The following is a 17,869-nucleotide window of genomic DNA, read 5'->3' as shown; positions in this document are numbered from 1 at the left end:
GGTGCGCACACAAAGAAGGGAGAAGTGGATTATATAGTTCTTACTTATCTCCTTCTTTAGCTTCTTTTAGTATCATGCAATCCAATTTTCTCTAAGTTTATTCAGCTCCTCAGTTAGCTGATGTTCATTTAATTTAAATGCTCGTTACTTGAGAATGTGCCTTTCCTTTTCCAAATCTGCATTTCAGTGAGGTGAGCAGGGCTACCTAGCTTGTGGGGTGCTTTCCAGTATAAATAAAACAGCTGCTTTGGAACCTTACTGGATTGACAGCACCTCTCAAATGTCAGAAATTTATTGCTTAACTTTCAAATAATGAACAGAGTACTTTTATATTATAGCTGCACTTGGGCATAGTGTCACCTCTAAATTTGCAGTATAATCTGATGGAATATAAGTGGCAGATGGAAAATGTTGTCTTGTATTGTCTTGTATTTGTCTTGTATTACCACATGCAATTTAAGCCTTACTCAAACAACCAAAGTAAGGAACTTTGAAAGCTTTCTTTTCCTCCTCTAAATTTTACTTATGAAGAACACAAATGAAGCATCACCTATGTTAGGAACTGTTACAGATAAAATAGACACAGCGACATGCATTGTCTTGCTCAAGGCATTCAGAAAATGAATATTATTTTTTTAAAATTCAAAATCACATGTGACTATACTTACTGGATTACTTTAAAAGTTCGGTGTCTTTGCCTTTTGTTACGCCTTTACCATGCTCCTCATTAAACTGTATAAACGTTATCAGTATTGATCTTAGATCTTTTCCAGATCACTAGAATATACTTCAACACTGTTCTCTTCTCAAATTCTTGGCTGTGTACTCTGTCTTGTAGGCTCAGCACAAACTTATCATGACCAAACTTCATTTCATCCTGTTGCAACTTTTCTGGGGCCTTTTCTAATTCACAGCCTTTGTATGTTGTTATAAAATCAAAGATATTCTATTGCCAGAAGATTCAAACAAGATCAAAGCTGTAACATTACATTTGTGTTAGCCAGCTGAAAATGCATCTCAAATTATTTAGGTTGAAAGAGATCCCATCCCTGATTACGTTACAGTATACATCCACAGAAATATATTAAAGTGTTTTAATTTTCATTGGTAAATTGTTTTAACTTTCATTGGCATGGTACAGTGTGGTACAAAGAACAGTATACTTTCCTGATGCTAACCTGATTAAGAATATGCTTGGTAATAATCTTGCATTACTAGTGATTGTTATGTAAATACCTCTGCAAAATTTAGTTGGCCAATTTAATTTTTTTTTTTTGGGGGGGGGGGGGGGGGGAGGAAAGGAAAACTTGCAAAAAACTTTAATTCTTTTCTCAAGTATTACTACTGCCGTAGCACATCACATGCTTTTGTCAGCAGCCTAGACAAAAGGCTATTCTAGCCTAGGTGCTAGAATACAGCCACAGATGCATGAGGCAAAAGTACTGAACAATTAATCATTTTGGCTTTGTCTTGAAAACATGCAGTTTCAGTCCATGAACATTTTACCTCATCTTCTACCATGGGGTAAGTTGCTACCACTTGCACACATTGAACAACTATTTAATCAGTTGTGCCCTAACAACAGGGAACAAGACATATATTCCACCAAACTTCATCCTGAAGTTATTGGAAATTTGGAATAAAAGCCTCATAAGTTGCTTAGCAAAAAAAACCCTGGCTCTTCCTCTGCTCACAGAAAAATGCAAAAAATGGTAGGCAATTCATGTGGTCTGTGGCCATTTGTAACCATGTGCTGCAGTAGATCCATCTGGGTTCTGTCCTAGTGGTTAGCTTATATAGATCAAAAAGCCATAAAATGTCTTTAGACCGGAGTGCCTGTCCATGTCGATGAGATATTTAGTCATTCTTTTGGAGCCCCACTGTTCATATGGTGCCTTTTTTTTTTTCTTTTTTGGCAACGTACTGAATTGGGAGAGTCCATCTGTACATGCTGTAGATATATTAGTAAAATTCCATCCTTGTTAGATTAAATGTACTCTGGGTGACTGTTTTCACCTATATGTCATAAAAGTTAAAAAATTCTGTATCTCACATCAGAGATGAGTGCATGATGGCTGTTTAGAAGGCATGTAGAAATTTTAGTAAAACTTTGTAAAAGCCTTTTTGCTTTTTCTCTACTCTTCTGTAAAGTTTGCCTTGTAAAACAGCTAGGCCTTTAGAATGGACTGCAGATGATAAATCTGAGTGCAAAAATAACATAACATTATTCTGACATGACTTCTTGACACTCTGCAGATGCTATTTGTATGAAATGTTTCTGATGCGGCTTGTGTGCCAAAAACGCTTACTGAAATCAACTGTAAGGCCTCTTAAGCCCTAGCCACACTGTGCCAATGCAGTGCTTCCTTTGAAGTTTGTTGAGCTGCCCAGGCTCACGGATTAGTCTCAGCATCAGGGCTCGTGTTGGCTACTGCACCGTGTCCGTACCTGGCTGATGTTTCCTGTGCAAATCTGTATGAATTGGGTTGTCCTTCTGCAGCTGTATCCAGGGAGAGGTTAGAGAGCATGTGAACAGTAAGATCCACTGGACTGGGAAGCAGGAGGGCTGTGTTTTGTTCTTGGCTTTGCTACAGCGAATTGCTGTGTGCCCTTCAGTAAGTCCTTGTGGTGGGACAGCTCTGGCAACCAGCCAGCTTGCTGCTCTCTTACCGCCCCCGGCCCCCCCCCCTCCCCCGTCCCAGAGGGCTGTGGGGAGAAAACAGGTTGAGAAAGCTCTTGGGTCGAGATAAAAGACTGGAAGATCACCTGCCAGTTACTGGCTTGGAGAAGAAAAAAAAAAAACTCTGCTTGTGGAAACTTGATTTATTTTCAGTTAAAGTAGATTAGGATGGGGAGAAACGAAGACAAAAATTAAAACAGCCCCTCCTCCACTTCCCTTTTCCAGGCTCAGTTTTACTCCTTCATCCCAGTTCCTCTGCCTCCACCTGACCCCTCCCCAAGCAGTGCAGAGGGATGGGGCACGGGGCCTGTGGTCAGTCCACCACAGCTCCACTCCACTGCTCCTTCCTTCTCCTGGTCTTCCCCTGCTCCTGCGTGGGGTCCCTCCCATGGGTTGCCGTCCTTCATGAGCAGCTCCAGCATGGACTGCAGTGTGGACATCTCCTCTGCCATGGTGCACCTCCTCCACATCAAAAAGGATGCTTGCTCTTCACACTGCTGTTTGGCACTTTTCCTGTCCTCTGTCTGGTATTTTTATCCCTTCTTAAACTCGTTTCCTGGAGGTGCTGCCATCTCCTCTGTGGAGACTGGACGTGCCCTGCAGTGAGGCCGCTGGAGCCGTCTGGAACTGGCTGTGTCCAGCATGGGGCAGCCCCAGCCTCGCTGCATGCAGCAGCCCTGCAGCCCCTTGCCAGGGCTGGGGCACCCACACCTTGTGCAGTTATGTATGGGACTTCTGCTCTGCCTCACTCCTACTCGTTTGTTCATGCTTCCCTTCCTGTGTAAGACATTTGGAATGCAGCTGGCAGAGAGCCCCATGTCAGTGCTAAATGTTTTATTCCACAACTGTTGCAAATATAAATGAACGATATTATTTTATTGAGAGCCACAGGTGCTTCCATATCTCTACACCTGAAATCTTGTAATTTAGGCAGTGGCTGTTGAAAGTTATAAACTGTCCTTTCAGTTAGAAATAATAAAGCTCTAAGCATTAAAAAAAAAAAAAAAAAAAGGCTGAATATGCCGTGTGCATAAGTTGTCAGACAAATACTTGCAACTATAGACGGCATTCACCAGAGCAAGCCATAATATAGAACTTAGGTTCATTTTTCCCTAGTTCTGATAAATAGTAAAACTGCCCCCCACTAGAAAGGACATCCAAAGGAGGATCAGATTCAGCACTCAACTCTGCTGCACACCTGTATTGGGTTTACATGGCAAGGGCTTGGTAAAAGGGAGATGCAGGGGGCGCTTCTTTGAGAAGAATCCAGCAGCTACCCCGTGATAGGTGAGGGCCAGTTTCAGCTGGCTCCAAAGGGACTTACTGCTGACCAGAGCTGAGCCAATAAGCCTTGTTGTTTGCACCTCTGTGAGAGTGGATTTAAGAAAGGGAAAAAAAAATGCAGTGCAACAGCAGCTGGGAGGGTGAGAACCAGCCCTGTAGCCCCCAAGGTCAGTGCAGCAGGAGGTGCTCCAGGCAGGGAGCAGCAGTTGCCCTGCAGCATGTGAAGAGGCCCCTGGTGCAGCAGGCTGTCCCCCTGCAGCCCATGGGTCCCACACGGAGCAGATCTCCACGCTGCAGCCCCCCCGTGGAGGAGCCCCCGGTGGAGCAGGTGGATGTGGCCTGGAGGAGGCTGCGGCCCATGGAGAGCCCCCGCAGGAGCAGGCCCCGGGCCGGAGCTGCAGCCCGTGGAGAGGAGCCCACGCAGGAGCAGGGGGTCTGGGGGGAGCTGCCGCCCACCCGTGGGGGACCCGTGCTGGAGCAGTTTGCTCCTGGGGGATGGATGGACCCCGTGGTACGGAGCCGTGTGGGAGCAGTTCTTGAAGAGCTGCTGCCTGTGGGCAGCCCCCTCAGGCTCAGTTCGGGAAGGAGGCATCCCGTGGGAGGGACCCCACGTGGAGCAGGGGCAGAGTGACCGTGACGGAGTGGCAGAGACGAAGCATCAGGGACTGACCGCAGCTCCCATTCCCTGTTCCCCTGTGCTGCTCAGTGGGAGGAAGTAGAAGAGGGTGGATGGGGGGAGGTGTCTTTATTTTCTTTCCTTTGTTTGTCATTGCTCTAGCTTGCTAGTAATAGGCAATAAATTTTACTAATCTCCTCACACTGAGTCCATTTTGCCCGTGATGGTAATTGTTGAGTGATCTCTGTCCCTGTCTCAACCCTTGAGTTTTCATTGTATTTTCTCCCCCTTTCCCTTTGAGGAGGGAGAAGGAGAGAGTGGTTGTGGTGGAGCTCGGCTGCCCAGCTGGGTAAATCAACCACAACACTGGCTGAGCAGTTGATGGTGAATTTTTTGAGGTCATGGCAGCCTTCTCTGGGCTTGGGCAGTGGAGGAGAGCATCCTGTGTGCAGGCCAGGAGCAGAACTGGGTGCTGTCTCCAGAGGAGGGCGCTGTGTGGGAACAAGTTAAAGGCTGAGTGTCTGAAGCCGTACAGCTAGTTTAGTGAGGGGACTACTAATGAATATATTGATATATATATATATATATATAATGAATATAATGCTACAGCCAAGTGTGCAACGCTTCTGAGTCCTTCTGCTCTGGTTCACAGCACAGCTAGTGGATCCAAACTGTAGCTGTCTGCTTGTGGTGGAGGTCTCTGTGTAACTACCTGGTTGTAAAGCTTGCAGCAGACCAGCTGTGCTGCTGCAACCCAGTTTGTTCACAGGTCATTGTACAGCAGGTGTTGAAGATCTTTATCGCTACTGGCAGATAGGAATATTTCTGTATCAAGTACGTAACAAAATGAGGTATAAGTAAATAATTTGAGAGATTCTTCCTCAAGTAATTACACTAGCACTCTCTCTGATTACTACTTGTGTCTGCAACCAGTCTGCAGGTTCCTCTTTCTGTGTAGCAGACATCTCATCAAGATATAACTTGTTTTTAAGTCTTGTAGCTTGTTGGAAGTGGTAGGGACATTGAAGTCATTCTGCTACTTGAATGTGAGTCAGTGGTAGGTTATTTTTTATTGTGATAGAGATCCTTAAACCTAAAAAGAGCCAAGACAATAGAAGTCTTTAAATACTATGATTTTTCTCTGCATTGTTAAAATTCATCCAGAATTCAAAAACTAGTATTTGATACAGCAAAGACTTGGTGAGTGTTTCTCGCAGTGGGGAGATGACGACTTCTCCCAGTGCTGCTGATTAGAGGTGAGCTGAGAACCAACGTACTTCTGCTATTGCAGTCTTTGGCAGTTCTTTAAAGCCTTTAAAATGTGCTAACTGGTCCCCAAACTGACGCGTTGGCTCACTGCTGGACATAAATAACCACTAAGTGCTACAGCTGATATAAACGAAAATTATAGTGGTAGAGTAAACACCTGCCTCTTCCATGTACTTTCAACATTTTTTTTTTCTGATACACTAATGTAGTATTTCACTTTCTCCAGAGACACTCTTGCTGCTGCTGGCTCGGCTGATCTTTGCTCTGCCGAGGAAATCATATTACTGTAAAAGCAGGTACTATTGAGAGGAATGCTGAGCCTCTGGGTATGAAACTTCAGATTCCCCTTATTTCAGTGACAAAGCTTTCAGTGGCCTCAGGAGGAATGATTCCCTATGCCTTTTGTCCAGTGAAGGATCCTCATGTTCTGTTTATTCCTAGTTTTCACACCTGCCTCCTGAATTTTGTACTTCTCTCTCTGTATGTACTTTTTTCTCTCATGAAATTACTTGGTTTCCAGCACTTCTTCTGCCAAAACATTCTGTTGTAGCTGTGATGGCCTTTAACTTTTTGTTGTGCTCAGCAGTGGCACAAGTATGACACAAGTTTTCCCATAGGCTCAGGACCCTATTTTACCTAACATGTTGGCTGAATGGAGTGTCAGACTTGGCAGAAAAGTTGAACGATACCTATGATACTTAATGTTGAGGTATAAGTGAGGTGCAGTTGGAAAGCAAACATTCTGAAGGAGTGGAAAAGACACATGTAGGGGAAAAATAACTGAAACTTCACTGAGTGACTTGGCAAAGCTTTTGACTTTAGGTCTTGGCATGTAGGGTGCACCACTGTTGAAGATAAAAAAAAAAAACACTCAGACCTGACAAGACATTTACGTTCTTTTATAGGACCACTGTTAAAAGAAACCCTTATTTTATAAAAGTATCAACTGCACAAAAGGAGGAAGGACAACCGCTCTGTCCTTTGCAAAGTTTTCTTTGAGGCCAAAGAAAGGCCATTGGAGAGACAGTTTTCTTAAAACTATTGTCCAAATGGTTAAGTAAAAGGTGGATCTGAAATTGTTTTTGATAGTCTTCTTCATAATGACAAATCTGAATATAACTGGGAAGTTTTATCTACTCCCTAGAGCTATGTTCTTCAAATACTTTATGTCAAATTGAAATATAGTGATTGTTTGTATTCTCATCATTAATGTAGGAATTCATGTGCTTTCCCTGGCAGAAGAAAGGATTGCCTCTGTGGCTGTCCTAAGTGATATGAGTATGGCACAATAGAATCTGAGGCCATCTACAAACTAAAGCCACTTGTTTTATTTCTGGAGTTGTGGTGTCAGACCATAAGATGAAGTTTCCTTTGAGTTTTGTTTGCAGCTTACCCTCCCTGTTGATTTTCAGGTATGAATGATCAATATGTTGGCAGTTCATCCAATCTGTAAGATGGCTTTAATTAAATGAATAGTACCATGAACAGAAACTAGTGTTGATTAAAATTTCTCTTGTTCAAGTCTGGAGAGTGGATAGGATTTTTTTTTCTCCTATTTCACTTTCCCTTTTCTTTCCTTTTGCAATGGCCATGTCAGTAACAGATTCTTTGTCAAAGTGCCTGGAATCAAAACATGATATGCATTTATACAAATTTTTTTCACCTTCATGTGATGTTAATATATACCTTTTTTTTTTTCTTTTTTTTTTTCTTCTAACTTTAAGAATATGCCTTGTCTTGAAAAAGAGAGCAATGTCCTTGAGGAAATTAAAGTAAAAGAAACTGATATTTCAGGATGAGCCCAAGTCTCTTTTATGGCTGGAGTTTGCAGAACAAAGATGACAGAATGGTACAGGATGATCTTAAATGTATTTTAAGGATGTATATTCAGGAGCCTCTATTCTGCTGTGTCAAACCCTCTTTTCCCAGTGTTCATAAGCCTGAAGCCTTTCATTTTTTGTTATGCTTAACGATGGTGCAGCTGCACCACGTGTTTCCCTTAGCAGCATAGGGAGCTACTTCCTATGGAGTGCTGGCTGAGCTGAATATCAGACCTTGCTAAAGAAAAACCTGTGATAAAGACTTGGTGGCAGTTAATAAGAGCTATAATAAAAAGCAACCAGCTGCAGGGAAGCAAAAAGCATATGGGAAGCTGTGCTACTTGAGGATGACAACGAGGTTCTTGACTGCACCAGTTCACCCTGTGACTTTGGACAGGTCAGTGCTGGGGCTCTCTGTACCCCAGGGGAACAGTACTGCCATCTGCTCGGAAGGATACTCTTCTTTAATGAGGGTGAAGGAGTGTGCTCCTCATCTTGTGTCTGCATTAAAACATGGAAATAGTGTAAACTTTCCTTTTTGTGAACCATTTTCAGCTCTTTGAATAAAAACTTGAATTTCCAATGAGCTTTGTAATCCTTTGCCATGGAAAATTAAATGCATCTGTATACACTAAAAAAAACAGTATTGTTTTGTTTTTTGCCATGTTCACTAAGAGTATTTTTACCCAAGCTCTTACAAGTTTGATACCCATGTAATCTCCTGTATATAAGTGCAGTTAAAATACCCTGATTCTGATTGCAAGTCTTCCATAAAAACTACAGGAGCTTTTCACATGTGCTATGGTGTTAATAATCCTTGGGGAAGGGAGGCAGTGACATATGAAAGAGCGGTGGCTATTGGTTTGCTTATGCTGGTTTGTTTATGCTGCCTTGTCTTGCCTCTCTTTCAGGTTCCAAGGGATTATTTGATGAGAAGGAACTGTGCTGATCCTCATCTACTAAGGCAGTGGTAACGCAGGATCTGGCTGGTAACAAGTCCTCATCTCTGCTGATAATCACACTATCTCTTGCCCACAGTACATCTTTGTCTGAGGAACTTGGGAGAAAATTAGAGCGAAACAGATTTACTGGGCCGCAGGGTCTAATTTACTGTATTCACAGTCAGGTATGTCATATAATCCCTTTCAAAATATGATCATACTCCATCTTTGAACTGGCTAGAATAAGTAATAGCAGCAGCCTCTGGGATGCTTTCAACTTCTGATGCCTTTATGGGTCGTTGTTCTGATCTCTAGTCTAAACGTATTCATGGTCGATTTATCCTGTCCTTCTTCCCTCTCCCCTTGTGATTTGGGCAAAACAGTGCTCTGAGTTGTTCCAGCTATTAATGTTAATTTCCTGTGACCTTTCCATCCTTCACTGCAATTGCTAACTAGGTAGCTGCAAAGATGACTTTTCCTTCTGTAAGGAAGCTCTGTTAATGAGTGAGTTTTTAAAATATCCGAGTTCTTTCAAGAGCAATAGAAAATAGCTTAAGGTCAAGGCAGAAGTTCTCAGCAATGTAGTTACACCATCCGAGTTGCAGTCGTTTCTTGTCATGTTACACTTCAGCTGTGTCTACACTCCTAAGTAGCATAGCCTGGTAGGAGCTGCCCTGCAGACTGAAAAGGTTAATGCTACAAGCCTGATGTCAGCACTCTGCCATTTTTGGGAGGTGGGATGAGGTTGTTTCAAACAAGTGCTAGTCTGGTCCTCTGAGCTGAGTGTTATTAGTGGTTGGAATGCATTAGGCAAGTCCATGGGGAGCATTTACATCTCCAGTGCCATCCAAAAGGAAGATAGTTTTTGTGCTCTGAGCATGCTCCATAGCATGAAGCAACAGACAAGGAGGAGATTGGAAAATTCTCTTCAAAATTGCATTCCTTATCTGGCCTAAAATGCTAATGTGTCTGCATCCTTATTTCTTCTTACTGTGGAATACTGTTGAAGGCTGTGTTTCTATGACTGGCACTCCTCTGCTGCAGGCTTAGGTGATGCCCCTGGAGTGCTTGAGACAGACTATGAGTATTTCTGCAAGTGGAACCCCCAGACATGCAAAGTTTAAACAAAGCTTAAATTTAATCACTCTGGGGACATGTTAATATTTCTTTCAGTTTAAAATGAAGCCATTAAACTGTGTCTGCAGATTGCTTCCTCAGTCCAAAGTTTGTACTTGGTATTTTTAATGGGACTACTGATAAGTTTGATTCACAGTGTGTTTTTATTTCTTTTATTTTTTTTTTTTTTTACTCTGTGCTGTGACCTACTGAGTTTATAATTGGAGACAAACTGAAATAGCACCACTGGAGACTGCTGCAATGATCTCATTAAAAAGTCAACAATTGCTAATAAAGAAAAACTGGTGTTGAAAATGCCTTTAGGTGGAAAGTCATAACAAATCAGGTCTTCTCTGTACTGATCACTTATACACCTATTAAGGCTGCATTTCCTTTTGAGAATTCATCAATTTATTGTAGAAATACTGGATGAAGATGTCATTTCTTCTTTGACATGTCATTTAGAAATGGACTAAAATGCCTTTATTTGCCATGGAAACAGAAAAATGAAAGGTTTATAAGTCTGGAGCTTTTTTTTATATCTCAGTTTGTATTGCTGCTGTTTAACTGCCCAATATCTCTTTTATATTGTTTGTTGTGAAGCCTTCCTTGGGTGAATGAAGAAAAAAAAAAAAAGCAGCTTTGAAAACAGGGAAAAATAAGCACTTGACAGTACAATAGTTTAATAAAGACTTATTATATTTCAGGTTTTAACAGAAAAGTAAGAAAAAGTCCTTCCTGTCTTAATGTAGGATGCAAATTTAATCCAAAAGCATCTAAGTGATGGTCATTAACTCTAATAACCAGCCTCATCATGCAGTTGGTTAAAAGGGTTGTTCATAGCAGCTAGTATGTTGAGCACAAAATGGTCGATGGAGATTTAAAACCAACCCAGACTTTCTTGTGAGGTTAACTAACAGTTAAAAAAACAACAACAACAACAACAACAACAACAAAAAAACTCTGCTAAGCTCTTTGTGATTTCCATTAAAAATGGACATAAGTCTCAATGGGACTGACTGTGATTGCCAAACCCAGCAAGGCATTTTATTTTGAGCACATGAGCAGTATGTATATTCACATAGACTGAACTGCACTGGATTTCTCATGCCGCAAGGTAGATTTGTGAGTTCAGAACTTTTGTGGAATGGAGATTTAATGGAACATAGAACACTGTTTAATGTTGGGAGTTATCTTGCAAATATGGGATTTGATTCTGATAAGAGCAAAGACCATAAATACCTTGCAGCAGTATCTTGTCTGGGTGGGCAAAAATGATTTTCCAAACGATGGTATACGAATTAAGTACCTGCCAAAATCTTTACTTGCATCAGAAAGTCCGGGATATCACTTAGTGTGTTTGCTTCTCTGCTGGTTTTCAGACATTCAGCAAGAAATAAGTGAGGGAATAAGTGAGCAGATTTTCTTCCTGCTTTCCTACTTGAGAATAGAGTTCTATGCTTTGGGTGACACCCACTGCAGCTTCACAGGAAGACAAAATTAGTCATCAATAGTCAAGCTGAAAATCTAAATTGATGTTCTCTAGAGATCAAGGGTAAGGCCAGACTTTCCTTGTGGGATACAGATGATGAAAAACTTTGGTTTCTCTTCTGTTGTACTCGAGTGAGTGGAACGAATCAAGGTAAAATTATACAAAACAAAACCAAAAAAAAGTGTTTATGTAACAGAAATGTTATGACAGTGTCTGTCATAGTACACTAAAAGAAAGTAAGTAAAAAACTCAGGTAAATCTGCTTGCATATTCAGAATGGGATAATGCATTGTTCACATTGAAGAATAGCCTTTATAATTCATTTAATAGAAAAAACAGAAACTTTAGGCTTTTCTTTCTAATTAAGGAAATGTTCATGGTACGTGCATAAATGGTTCCGAGATCAAGGAAGACAGTCTTGTGAGTATGAAGGGAGAGAGATGACAGAAAGCGACAGACTGACGTTCAGTCAAGTATCTTCTGGTGGCTCATCCAAAGCCTGCTGAAATGAATGGTTTCTATGGGTTTTTATATTTAGTCTTTCAGAAGGTGAAATATTTTTAACTGAGGAGAAATGACGTTCTATATAATAGAGGCCAGCCTCACATTGTTGTAAGTGGTCCCAGTTTCATAAAATGTATACAGTAGCTGTCTCGAAGTCAGTTAAAATTCTTGTCATCACTTTTCCCACTGGAAAGCTTCTATAGCAAACACACCATTCCCTCCATGCACCCATCTCTTAGCAGGAAATGCTATTTCTGTGAAAGACAAAAGCAACCAGCATGTCTAGATATGAAACAGCTTGAATCCTCAATTTTTGTAATTAATCCAAACTAAAATTTTCAGCTGAAATTTTCACAGACTCAGAAGTTCAGTCGGATGCCAGCTGATCACTTCTCTGTTTTTCAAGTACAGAATCGACATTTAGTCACAATTTGGCTTAGAAAAAATAAATGTTTGTCTAAGCTGTTGTTACAGTTTACACAGACTTCTAGGGTATTTGAAGTGTCAGGTATATACACAGTACCTATCAAATAATCATGTCTTTTTTTCCTGTTTTGTTTCCATTCCTTTGTAATGTGGCTGACATTACAAGAGAATTGACACAATTTATGGGCTTGCATAAATTGCATCAACTGCTGAGGAAGTTTGAAACGACTTTCTGTAATTGGTGACTCTAAAAACTAGCACCTTCTCTGGGTAAGACACAGATAGGAACCCTCTAACATACTGAGCATTGGGTTTTGCATTTCTTTTGATCAAAAAGCCTTGAGGTGTTCAGGTGATACGTACCATAACTACTTAAATTTAGGCTTAAAATGAATCTCTTTCATCTGCTTCATCAGGAGTTGAATTGGTGAGTTCAGACTCAGACTATAGCTTGGATGAGGAGCTAAGGATTTTGTAGTAGGGGACGGGTGTACATGCTCAGTCTCCTGTATAACTGTTGTGCGTCTGGACCACAGCAGATTTCACTGAATTTTTTCCTAATTGTAGAGTCTGGAAATAACGTGATTGTAGAGTGGCTGTTTTAGCAGTTCAGTAGAGATAGGTGAAAAGACTACTTCTGTACAATTCCCTGTAACTAAGAACGAAATGCCAGCTGTGAACAGAACTTGCTTTACTATAAAGGCAAAAGGCTGCCTCTCCCACCTTTCTTTCCCACTGCAGCCCCCACATCACCACAGCTAACCCCTTCCATCCCATATGATCTCCCTGTAAGACTGGGATTCAATTCTGAGGGAGCTTTGTCTTGCAGTGGCAAGGCCAGGCAGTGTGATGTGGGAGCTTGGCACGCAGCTGATGCTGCTGGCATCTCCTCTCCTACTGCATTGGTCTTACAGTGTGCCCCTAAACAAACTTTCTCTGCCATTACTCACACTGCACATACTCAGAATGAACCTGCTGTGGTCTGTGTACTGTATGGGGGCTCTGTTCCCCCTCCTGCAGGTGGTAAGTGTGTAAACTAGTATCAGCTTCGGTGCCTCTGTGAAGCCCATGCTTCCTGACTCACCATAGTGCAAACCTTCCACTTGGTATCTGCTCTCCAGGCACAGAAATGGTGCAAACCTAGAAGATGGGCAACTGTTACTATTGGCACAATAGATTTTTGAAAGGATACCCTCTTCCTGTTGTGTTTATACTCCTGAGATAAAAGAGCTCTGTAGTAAGCTGCGAGGGATGATGTGGTTGAGAGAAAGGGATATGTCACGTGTCTTGGTCTCACCGTGAATTAGCGCTCTCCATCGGATTCACGGTGAGGCACAGAGTGAATTTGTAGCTGCTAGCTGTGCAGAAAGCCTGTGGCATGGCAGGACACCTGAAGCACCCTGGCTGGGGTGGTGGCATGGCCCTGGCTGGCAAGGCACTGCCCTGCCACCCTCCCCGGAGGTCCCTTCTGCTCCCAGTGCCCCTTCAGTTGACATTACCAACTGGTCTCATCTAGGCAACACTTTGCTACAGTGCAGTTAGTGCAATGGTGTGGTCTCAAGAACCAATTAAACTACTGTAGGCAAACACTTAAAAGAGCATAATCCCAAAGACACGGCTATCATGCATAACTGAGCAATACAGGTAGGTAAGGAAAATTCCAAACATGAAACATTTAATAAAATAGAAACCGAAATTGCCCTTCTGTTTCTTGGAGTTCTTCTCCTGCCATTATTGAAAAACACTTTATTAACAAAAACAGGCCACACATTTTACACAAAAAAGGCCTAAGATTGCATTGATCTCACAAATTTGACTGTGATCTGAATGAAAACAACTACTCACAACCCTTCCCCTCTTTCTTCCCCCACTGAATCCACTTTTCTTCAGTTTGTGATTAATTTGTAGTCATCTGAAACCTGAAAGGCCAAGAATGGTAACTCCAAAAATTTATAGATATTTTAGAAACCTTGTTTTACTAATTAAATTTTTTACAAATCAGAATCCAGAGAACAATAGCAGTAGTTTCTTATTGTTTAACGCAAAAGTCATGCCTGCCATGTCACCTACACTTTCTTCCAAAATCATTATTTTTTGTGAATATACCAGGTACATTGCCAATATCAGTGTGCATAGACATACTTTAGAAGTACAGTGATTGAAGACAAGATTTTTGGACATGCTGTAGCAATAAGAGTCTATTTTAGAGGCTTGCTTGCATCAGCATTTCAAAAAACATTTCCTTGATGCATTATCACATTCTACAAGTCATCTGTTATCACTGATAATCATTTATTAGGCAATTTCAATTTCAAAGATCTGTTACTAATTTTTCAGCTTCTCCTTATCATACCCTTACATACTTCATAGAACAAAAAGTTAAAGGATATTTATTTTGATAGAGAAGATAAAGTGACCCAGTGCTGCTTTTAATAACACACTTTCATATACAACAATCCAGCCAGGCAAAAATGTATTCAGCACAATTCTTAAAAATCATGGCTTCATCTCTTTTAAAAATGACTTTATTTTCATTACTTTTCAAAATTCTGGAAGCAACTGAATATTTTGATGCTATGTGTTACATAATGACTCAAAGAACATCCAGTCTTTACAGACATCTCTAGTTGCAGGGCAGATTTTGGTCTCCTTTAACACTTTTTACACCAGCATGTTCCACTTTCTTCTGTGGCATTATCTCTGGCTTCCGTTTTGTACTATAGATCAGAAGCAAACTCTACAACATCCACAGAACCTCATGATATACTACAGTGATGCTGTTTTTTTTGTTTGTTTTGTTTTAAAAGGGGGCTAGGTTAAAAAAAATAAATATATGCTTAGCTTTCTTTATAAGTGTCTAAACTCAAAATTTAGTTATTCAGAAGCCCTCTGCTCAGTTTTCTTGTAGCCTGCAGGCATCTAAGCTTTTCGCGTTCCTCTGCCACAGATGCTCTATGGGGACAGTGGTCACCAGTGTGGGTCCTACCTTTGCTTAAGCCCTTTTTGAGTGTTTCCTGCATCAATCTTTCAAAAAAAAATCAAGCAAAGAAGCTAATGGCTTCCTCTCATCAAGTTAATGACTATTCTCAGCATAAATAGTCTTTCTTTTACCCATGGAAGTGGTTTCAACCTTTACCTCCTACTATGTTGTTTTACCTCCTAAGTTATAACATAGTCTCTGATGGGATTGTTCTTGTTTGCTCTTCCTGAAGCTCTTCCTTTCAATACTCATCCTGCATCAGTAGCTCCATTCACTCTAGAATATCTCCCAAAGAGCTGTTGTGACAGCAATGCTGTGTATGTGAATGCGCAAATACAGATTCATAGGGCCTGGGCAGACCTCTGAAGGTCTCTTAAAGATTATGTTCAAATTTCATCTAATCACTCATATACCTGCTTGTAACCTAGCTGATACTCATTCTGTTTGGACTACTGCAGTTTCAGCCTCTCATACTTGAAGTAGAATTGGTGACTCATTCTATATAACCTATGTCCACTTTTACCTGATGAGCTATTTATCAATAAATTTAGTTATTCTTGTTGCTGCTAGTCATGTCTGTGAGCAACTGAGAATCAGGTTTCATTATGCCAGCACTGAACAATAAGTAATCTAAATACCTCAGTCCCCTCAAAAACTGGGAGAAAAGAGACATCTGGCAAACAGAGTTTTTCTGTTGGCTGGTCAGAGCTTTGGTAGCTCTTGCTTTCCCTTGGCTTGATTTGCCGTCTGACATGTCTCTCAAAAAATATATATTTTTTTCCCTGAGGTACTGTGAATGCTTGTGCACTTGTGCCAGAAGGTACCACCTGATCTTTGTGCTGATGGAATGGGAGACCCACATAGATACATGCTCTGCCTTACAGTAGAGACCATTTTCTTTGTTCCCCTGCAGGGCAACCGTTGCTGCTTTGGCTGATTCTGCCATTTCTTATCCACCAGGCTGTTCTGTTGCCATCTTGTAGAATGGTTGGATATGTTAACGGGACAATCTCCAGGCTGCAGTGCAAGAGAACTGAAGAGAATTCATAGGTAGTGATGCCACAGAAGGTACCTAGACAGATACAGGATAAATCCATTTACATATTCAGCACATTTGATCCTTATGATCCAACAATTTATGGAGAGTTTACATTTTAAACATCAGAAATATATCTTTTCTTTATCTAGAATGCATACATAAATGGAAAGGTTGATATCTAGAACTGTGATTCATTGCAAAAATGAGGACCTAAAGACTGAGAAGTCCAATGGGAGAACATAATGCAAATGCTGATCTTTTTTTTTTTTTTAATTTTTTAAAGTAAATGAGTTGGATTAAGCCTAATCAAGAAGATGCAGCTGCTCTTCCTCTGTATACTGATTCTTAAATGGTATTAAAAAGTAGCAGTAGAAGAGAAATAAATAATAAAACAGGGACATTTGAAAACGTTTTGGTTTGTTTTATCCAGGAATAATTTATTTAGGAAAAAGTGTTTAAAAATTAAAAGATGTAGTTGTTTATGCTGGTTGAAAATCATACTGCAGTGTTATTACCTGTTTTCTGTGGCTGAGTCACTTAAAATCAAAATATTCTTCGAAGCCAAAGCTTTGGGTTGCCTCCAGTTAGGTGGCTGGGATGAGTTTCTCCATTCCTTTGAGCCTACTTTCAGAGCAAGTCATAGGATTTTCACTAGAACAAGAGAGATGAGGATTAGTGAATCCCTGTTATATACTGGCTTACAGAGAAGCAAATACTGAAGAGCACGTGTTTCTTCAGTATCACTTATTGCTCGATGCATTGGTAGGACTGTCAACATCTTGCCTTATTTTGCCCATGTCTTTTCACATTTTTTTCCTGAGGAAGGCCAAATCGGCCATCTTTCAGACAATTTCTGCTGCTGCTTTCCTGAAATCCAACAAGTGAAGTGTGTTTTTCTGTCTACTGGGTCTCTTAATTAGACAAAAATTACAGTGATGAAAAACTTCATGTAGCATCTTGAGGGACCCAAGACAGCACGTGGCACCAAAAGATTGTTACGTGTCTAACATCTGCCTTCAGAGACTCGCATTAGGGACAGGGTTATCTTGCACTGTTAGACACTTTCCACACACAGCACAGAAATTGTCTTTGTCCAGGACAATTTATGGGTTATACTCAAGTATTAGCTGAAGAAATGAGCAGATGCAACAAACAGGAGAACAAAGATGAAACAACAATGGAATAAATTTGACTGGTAAAATAAACAATGGTCAAAGCACACCATCTGCTTTTCTGCAGAGCCCACAAATCACTGAACAATGGCTGGAGTGAGTTTGAAAGCATTTGAGGAAAAATAATTACTGTTGCTGTGGTTTCTGAGCATTTGGGAGAGAATGGATTCCAATTGTGTCCACATCTTTTTCAATAACTCACAGACTATTACAGTCCAAGGCTATTTTGTTCAACGGTATTTATATTTTTGAACTAAATTTCTGATGGCCAAATCAGCAGCTATGTTTATAATTCAGAGGCATAGCTCTGCTGTCAAAGCTCCAGGAAAAGCAGCTGTGTTGGAAAACTTTCTATGAGCCAGTGGTAATTTCTTTCTTTTCTGAAGATGCATGACTCAAAGCTGCTGTGACTTGTGATTTTGTTTTTCTTCCTCAAAACACGTTGAAAAACTGCTACCTTCAAGAAGGTGGTCATATGTTAAATGACAATAATGTTCACTGAGAGACACATCACTGAAAATATACCCACA

The 17,869-nt window shown here is 40.8% G+C and overlaps 1 protein-coding gene and 1 long non-coding RNA gene across 6 annotated transcripts in view; one reads left to right on the top strand and one right to left on the bottom strand.

Moving 5' to 3' along the window:
* The window catches only part of KCNN2 (potassium calcium-activated channel subfamily N member 2), a 144,028-nt gene that overhangs the window by 10,978 nt on the left and 115,181 nt on the right, over positions 1–17,869 (top strand). For all 3 annotated transcript variants that reach the window (XR_010827463.1, XM_066987798.1, XM_066987797.1), the window contains exon 6: positions 8,581–8,795. The gene's annotated coding sequence lies outside the window, so the exon portion shown is untranslated. The remainder of the gene's footprint in view (positions 1–8,580; positions 8,796–17,869) is intronic.
* LOC106046538 (uncharacterized) overlaps positions 13,613–17,869 on the bottom strand; it is a 40,245-nt gene continuing 35,988 nt past the window's right edge. For 2 of the 3 annotated variants that reach the window (XR_001213274.3, XR_007158783.2), the window contains exons 4-5: positions 16,683–16,818; positions 13,613–16,200 (exon numbers count right to left, since the gene is read on the bottom strand). This is a non-coding gene — a long non-coding RNA (uncharacterized lncRNA). The remainder of the gene's footprint in view (positions 16,201–16,682; positions 16,819–17,869) is intronic. The other variant, XR_001213273.3, reaches the window with a different exon arrangement.

This window comes from Anser cygnoides, chromosome Z, assembly GCF_040182565.1.
Source record: "Anser cygnoides isolate HZ-2024a breed goose chromosome Z, Taihu_goose_T2T_genome, whole genome shotgun sequence".
In the NCBI taxonomy this organism is placed as follows: Eukaryota; Metazoa; Chordata; class Aves; order Anseriformes; family Anatidae; genus Anser; species Anser cygnoides.
The sequence above is the reverse complement of the archived record's forward strand: the minus strand, read 5'-3'. Positions and strand labels throughout refer to the sequence as shown.